The sequence below is a fragment of the Xiphophorus couchianus genome, chromosome 20, assembly GCF_001444195.1.
Source record: "Xiphophorus couchianus chromosome 20, X_couchianus-1.0, whole genome shotgun sequence".
Classification (NCBI taxonomy): Eukaryota; Metazoa; Chordata; class Actinopteri; order Cyprinodontiformes; family Poeciliidae; genus Xiphophorus; species Xiphophorus couchianus.
This window is the reverse complement of record NC_040247.1, coordinates 10,599,527-10,606,984: the sequence shown is the minus strand read 5'-3', so window position 1 is coordinate 10,606,984 and position 7,458 is coordinate 10,599,527.

Genomic DNA, 7,458 nt, shown 5'->3' with positions numbered 1-7,458 from the left:
GTGGACAAGGATCTGATCTTATTTATGTGCCACGTTGCGCTCTTTGGCGCAACCATAACATCTGAAGCGTTCAAAGTTGCAAAGCTTTGCCCTTTAACCCAATTTACGAATGGTACCCGAGAAGCACAATCAGCGTAGTTCAACATGTGAGAAAGGGCTGGGCTCTGTGAAAGCGGGGGCGGCATTTGAAAAGCAGGTTCCGTCATGTTATGTGCACGGTCACAGCACAAGAACCATGCAGCGAAGATGACGCCTTCCTCATGTCTCTGCTGTGTGACGAAGAGAAAAAAAAAGAACAGCAGAAGAATAACTCCGTCAAGCTGCTACAAGTTTTTCCTCAGCCTGGGTTCTGGTGATGTCTGTCAAACAGTAACCAGCAACTTTGGAAAATTATTTAGATCAAATATTGCGCTACACGTGATTTTCAATATTTTAGTAGCACCAGTTCTCCGTTACACAAGCCAAAAATACTTGCAAACAATTATTCGATAAAATAGGTCAATATGTAATGCTCAAATATGATGTGGCAGTAGCGTCCTTTGATACTTGAACCCATTCCGTAGTGCAAAGCTAATAATATTAAATACACAATAATGAGGTACAACTTTGACTGTTTCCATATAAATTCTAAGATGGTTTTAAATTTCCATTTAATGTTTTTACCTCAAGGCGAAACAGTGAATTTTAAGGGGGAAATTATTCTCAAGTCTCTGACACATGATTAGGCTACTTGCCTGCCGACATGTGGGCAATAGGAAGTACTACAACTAAATCCACTGGCTGTCCAAAGTGTAATAAAAGATTAAAAATTATTAAAATCTTAAATAATATAAACTATGTTCTAAAACACAGTTATGTTACATAATGGTCAAATTATAAGATTACTTCAAACCCTAATCTGAATAATTTTGAATTTAAGAGTTGTTTGCTAGGGGATGTTTTTAATATACATTTTAATTCTTGCAACAGATTCCCAATTGAGGTAGGTCTGGATTTTAATTCTAACACAGATTAAATTATTTCACAATCTCTCTTTTCACATGATTAGGGTAATTTTTTTACAGGTTGAAATTATGGAACACCAAAACTTGAATAATAATTAAAACCATAAAATATTGGGTGAAAATGTGTGTTCAACTGATATTTGTGAATTGGACAAGATTGGTGAGTGGGAAAATGAAGTGGAACTTCTTCCTCTTCATCACAAATCAACAGCTGGTTAAAATTTGACAGAGTTGGACAGGGTGATAACCCCAAAACATGTCAAAACTGGTTTTAGATATAATAACGAAAGGTGACATTGAGCTGCTGGAATGATGCCAATCTCAAAACTATTGTAAATGCAATGACTATTCTTCAGAGCTGCCCCACCCATACCAGAAAACCTGATCTGCCCCTAGGTCTACCATTCATTCCAAGAAAGATCCTGCCAAAATTATGAAAGAAGCCTGTTGATTGATACAAAAAATGTTTTTCTTAGACTTGCCAAGCAACATTTCCACAAGAATAGGTGAGGCTATCTGATGTTAAATATTGACACACACTGTATAAAAAGAGAAACTTTTTTTTCTCTCTGCCTGAGATTATACCAGATTTTCTGCTTTAGGTCAGAGGATTACCAAATGTATGTATACTGTAGAATAATTACAAGTAGCCTTTATTTCTGTTGTGATGCTAATGAAAACTCAACATCTGAAATTAGTATATCACATCAGACAAACAAAAAATCTGACAAATGTGTGCCTCATTGGAATCAGTATTCTAATTTATTGAATATGACTAAACATCTCCATAGCACATCTTAGAATAGCCTTTTAAACTTGACCTTATGACCTGGGTCAAACATTTGCTTTCACAATCTTCTCATTGATTGCTCATACACACCTTTTAAACTTTGCACCAAACCCTCAATACCACCAATTACCCAATCAGAGGTGGGATTAATCCACAGGACAACTATTCAACCACCCAAGTATTGTCTGATCTTTCATTATTCAGGGATGTAGCGAATAGAAATAATTTTGGTAATCATAACTGGCCTAAAACTGAAAAGGTTAAGTATGAAAACTGGTCCTGAAGAATTGGTCCTAGCTCCTGGTGTGGCCCCTATACTGAAGAGATAATACTAAGTTAATTTCTTATGATGATATGAGCTGGCACATAAACTGTAACTAATTGCTCCCTTTAACTTTTATTATTATTATTATTATTATTATTATTATTATTATTATTATTATTATTATTATTATTACGATCACGGTTTTACTTTAGCAACATATGGTGTTGCACTCTTAGTAGGATCAACTATGTTGACAGGATGACAGTTTTCATCTGACAGATCAGAGGTTTGCAACCTGCAGCAGTTCAGGAGTCACAAATGGCTCCTTAGCTCACTTAATATACTAATTAAGTGATGAAAATGTGCATTATTTGTTTGTTTTGTGTTTCCTGTGAAAAAAAAGCAAAACAAAACACTGACCCTCTTGGTAATTTGCACCACAACTGCCATTGGATTCAACTGAAGGTCCTTGACTGAACGACAACCACCTACCAACGACTAAAAGGGCACCCTTTGGTTTTCGCTTGTCGTTTTCGGGGTTTTGCCTTCTATTTAAGATCGATAACGCTTTAACAACTTTCCCCGGTAGACCGAGGCTTTGCTGCTGGTTTTGTGAGACGGAGTGCGGCAAAACAAAACACATATCAGAGTTGGAAAAGGCGGATTTTGGCATAAACTGGTATGTGAATGGTTTGGTTGGAAATGGAGACAGGAAATGAGGAAGACATGGATTTTGAAGGGTGGACGCCAGTGGGGAGAGGAAGAGGGAGAGGACGGGGAAGGCATAAAACAGATGAAGGAAAGGAAATGGGTGATATTCAAGGAAATAAACGAGAACTGGAAGGAAGTAGTTCCGAAGAAGAAAGGATAGTTAGGAGGAAAGTTGTGAGGGAGGAATTTAAAATAATATTAAAACTTAAGAACGAAGAAGAACAGGATAACATCAGCCCCATTGTGGTGTCAAGAGAAATAAAAAAGAAAATTGGAGATGTTGAAATGGTAAAGATTTTGAGAGATGGAAACCTATTGGTAGTTTGTAAAAATGAAGAACAAAAAAATAAGGCTTTAAATGTGGATAATATATGTAAAAAAACTGTGTTGGAGAAAAAAATTGTGGGAGAAAATAAAAAAACTAGAGGAGTGATTTATGGGATCCCTCTAGATGAAGATCTTGATAAAATTAAGCGAAGTATTGTAGGAGCAAAAGCAAATAACTTGAAGAGATTGTCAAGAACAATAAATGGAGAAAGAGTAGGAAGTTTGTCAATCCTCATTGACTTTGAAGGGAAAGAATTGCCACAAAACGTCAAAATAGGTTATCTTAGTTTTCAGGTCAGACCTTATATCCCTCCACCACTTCGTTGTTTCAAGTGTCAAAGATATGGACACATAGCAGCAGCTTGTAAAGGGAAACAAAGATGTCCAAAATGTGGTGAAGATCACAAATTAGAAGAATGTAAAGAAGAAGCACAAGAAAAATGTTGTAACTGTGGAGGGCAACATAGAGTTACGTATGGAGGATGTGAGGTAAGGAAGAAGGCAAAAGAAATTATACAGATTAAAACAACTAAAAACATTAGTTATGCGGAAGCTGTTAAAAATGTGAAGGAGCAGACAACAAGAAAGAGTGAACAAATAGCGAGCCAAATCCCACAGCAAAACAAAGTACAATCAGAAGATAATATCACAGTATCAGTAGAAAAACTAATATTATTTGTAGCATATGTTATCAACTGCACTGACCAAGCCAAGCATAAAACTGAGAAAATTAAAATAATAGTGAGAGGAGCTGAAAAGTTTTTGGGGTTTAAAGAGGGATCATGGGAGAACATAAACAAAAAGCTGGAGGTAGATGGTAGATCAGGACCACCAGGTGAAAATAATTAATGCTAATATTACAATGGAATGCAAGAAGTTTAATTGCTAACGGACAGGAACTTAAAGGTTATGTTGATAGTCTTGAGGATAAACCAGAAATTATTTGTGTTCAGGAAACATGGTTAAAAACAACATTAGATTTTGTGATTAAAGGATATAATAGTGTTAGAAGAGACCGACAGGAGGAGAGAGGTGGAGGAGGATGTGGAATATTTATAAAACAAGGGATACAATATCAGGTATTAGGGAAAGGGAAAGAACTTGAATATATTGTAATTGAAATATGGGAACAAGAAGGCAAATTTAAAATAATAAATTTTTATAATCCATGCAAAACATTATCAATTGAAATATTGGAGGAGTTAACCGAATATTTGGAAGGGAAAATAATTTGGTGTGGGGATTTTAATGCAAATAGTACATTGTGGGGTAAAAGTAATGATAGAAATGGACAGGTTATAGAAGAATTAATGGGAATGAAAAATCTTGTATGTATTAATGATGGGAGGGGAACAAGACTCAATGTAAGAACAGGGATGGAATCAGTTATTGATTTAACAATTGTTTCAGATGTTTTAGCTGGTATTTGTGAGTGGTTCATTGATAAAAATTCAACAATAGGTAGTGATCATTATCCCATTATAATAAGAGTAGGATTAAATTTAAATAAGAATATAAAGGTCAATAAAAAACTGAATTTTAATAAGGCAGACTGGATTAAATTTAGATACTTGAGTCAAATAAATTTAGAGAAAGTAGATATGACAATGGATATAAATGATATAAATTTAGAAATTAGTAAAATAATTATGGAAGCAGCAGATAATTCTATAAAGAAAACAGGGTGTAGAAATGATAAGAAAATGGTGCCATGGTGGACAAATGAATGTAAAAAAGCAATAAAGTTAAGAAATAAAGCATTTAAAGTACTAAAAGGTAACCCAATTTATAAGAATTTAATTGATTATAAAAGAAAGCAAGCAATGGTAAGAAGAACTATTAAGAATGCTAAAAGAGAATATTGGAGGAATTTCTGTAGCACAATAGGGAAAGAAACCAAAATAGAAAAAATTTGGAAAATAATTAAAAGAATGAATGGCATAAGGAGAGAGTTTGAATATCCTATATTAAAAATGGATAATATAAATATAGTAAGAGATGAAGATAAAGTTGAAATATTGGCAAGAACATTTAGTAAAATTCATAGTTCAAATAATATTAGTGAAGAGGGAAGAAAAGGGAGGGAAAATACAAAACTTAAATATAAAGAGTTAGTAGAGAGTGTTGAAGAAACGAATAATCTGTTAAATGTTGAGTTTACAAAAGCTGAATTGAAATCTGCACTCAGGAAGACAAAAAATACAGCACCAGGTAAAGATCGGATTTATTATAGAATGATAAGACAACTTAGTGAAAAATCAAAAGACATAATATTGCAATTATATAATAAAATTTGGGAGGAGGGAAAACTACCATTGAACTGGAAGGAATCAATTATAGTACCAATAGCAAAACCAGGAAAAGATAATTCAAACCCAGAAAACTACAGACCAATAGCTTTAACATCCAATGTATGTAAAATAATGGAAAGAATGATTAACAATAGGATCGTATATTATTTAAATAGTAAAGGATATATATCAAAGTTTCAGAGTGGTTTTAGAAAAGGGAGGAGCACTAATGATCCAACGTTATGTCTAGAGCATGAAATTAGAAAAGCACAAGTAAATAAAGAAAGTGTAGTGGCAGTATTTTTTGACATAGAAAAAGCATACGATATGATGTGGGTTGAGGGATTATTAATTAAATTATATATGTTGGACATTAAAGGAAAATTATTTAAATGGATTAAAGACTTTCTAACAAATACAAAAATACAAGTTAGAATTGGTGAAGTGATCTCAGGAAAATATAAAGTAGAAAATGGAACTCCGCAAGGAAGTATTATAAGTCCATTATTGTTCTTAATTATGATAAATGATGTATTTAAAGATATTGGAAAAGAAATTGGATGTTCACTTTTTGCAGATGATGGAGCTGTTTGGAAAAGAGGGAAAAATGTAGATTTCATTGTAAGAAAATTACAAAAGGTTATTATTGAAATAGAAAAATGGGCGTTGCACTGGGGATTTAAGTTTTCAGTTGAAAAAACAAAAGTAATGATATTTACTCAGAAAAAATTAAACAAGGAAATAAAATTGAAATTATATAATCAAGAATTAGAGCAAGTAAAGTGTATAAAATTTTTAGGAATATGGTTCGATGAAAAACTAAAATGGAATATTCATATTCAAAAAGTGGTAGATAAATGTAAAAAAATCTTAAATATTTTAAGATGCTTGGCTGGCAGTGACTGGGGAGCAGATAGAAAATCACTAAAACAGATTTACACTGGAATGATAAGATCTAACATAGACTTTGGTTGTATAGTTTATGGTTCAGCAGCTAAAACACATCTGGTCAAATTAGACATTATTCAACACCAGGCATTAAGATTATGTACTGGAGCATTTAAAACCACACCAACAGCAGCAATACAAGTAGAAATGGGAGAAATGCCATTAGATTTAAGAAGAACAAAACTAGAAATAAATTACTGGTTAAATGTACAAAGCAATAAATTTGATCATCCAACTAGGGAAATTTTAAGTCCATGTTGGGAAAAAGAAAAGAAAGAAATGAGGAGTTTTGGATGGACAATTGAAAATACAATAAAAGAATTTAAAATGAATAGTTTAGAAATAAGTCAAACACCAATATCAATAACACCACCATGGATTCTACCAGAAGCAACAGTAGATATGTCAATAATGGAAAAGAAACAAGATAAATCTTACATAGCAGATAGTTATTCAGTACAGATACATTTAAACAATTATTATCAATATATGCAAATTTATACAGATGCATCAAAAATAAATGGAAAAATAGGAGTAGCTTTTGTAGTACCAGAATTCAATTTAAAAATGGGAAAACGAATTACAGATGGATTATCAGTATACACAGGAGAAATGTTGGCAATATTATTAGCTTTACAATGGGTAGAAGAAATAACACCATTAAAAACAGTGATATGTTCAGATTCTAGCTCTGCACTATTAAGTTTAAAGAACACTCAATCAGATAGTAGGATGGACATTTTATTAGAAATATTTCATACATTATTTAGGATACAAAATATGGGTTTAATAGTTATATTTGTGTGGGTTCCAGCACATATTGGGGTTGAAGGAAACGAGAGAGCAGATAAAATGGCTAAGAGGGCAATTCAAAATCCTATTGGTTTTACAGTTAAAACAAGTAAATCTGAGGCAAAGAGTATGGTTAAAGGAAAACTGATGGAAAGATGGCAAAAAAGGTGGGATGAAGAAAAAACAGGAAGATGGTTTTATAAAATTCAGAAAATAGTAGGAGAGAGAAGAAATGGAAGAAGAAATAGAAAGGAGGAAAGGGTGATAACAAGATTAAGATTTGGACATACAGGACTTAATTATACACTTTTTAAAATAAAAAAGCATGAT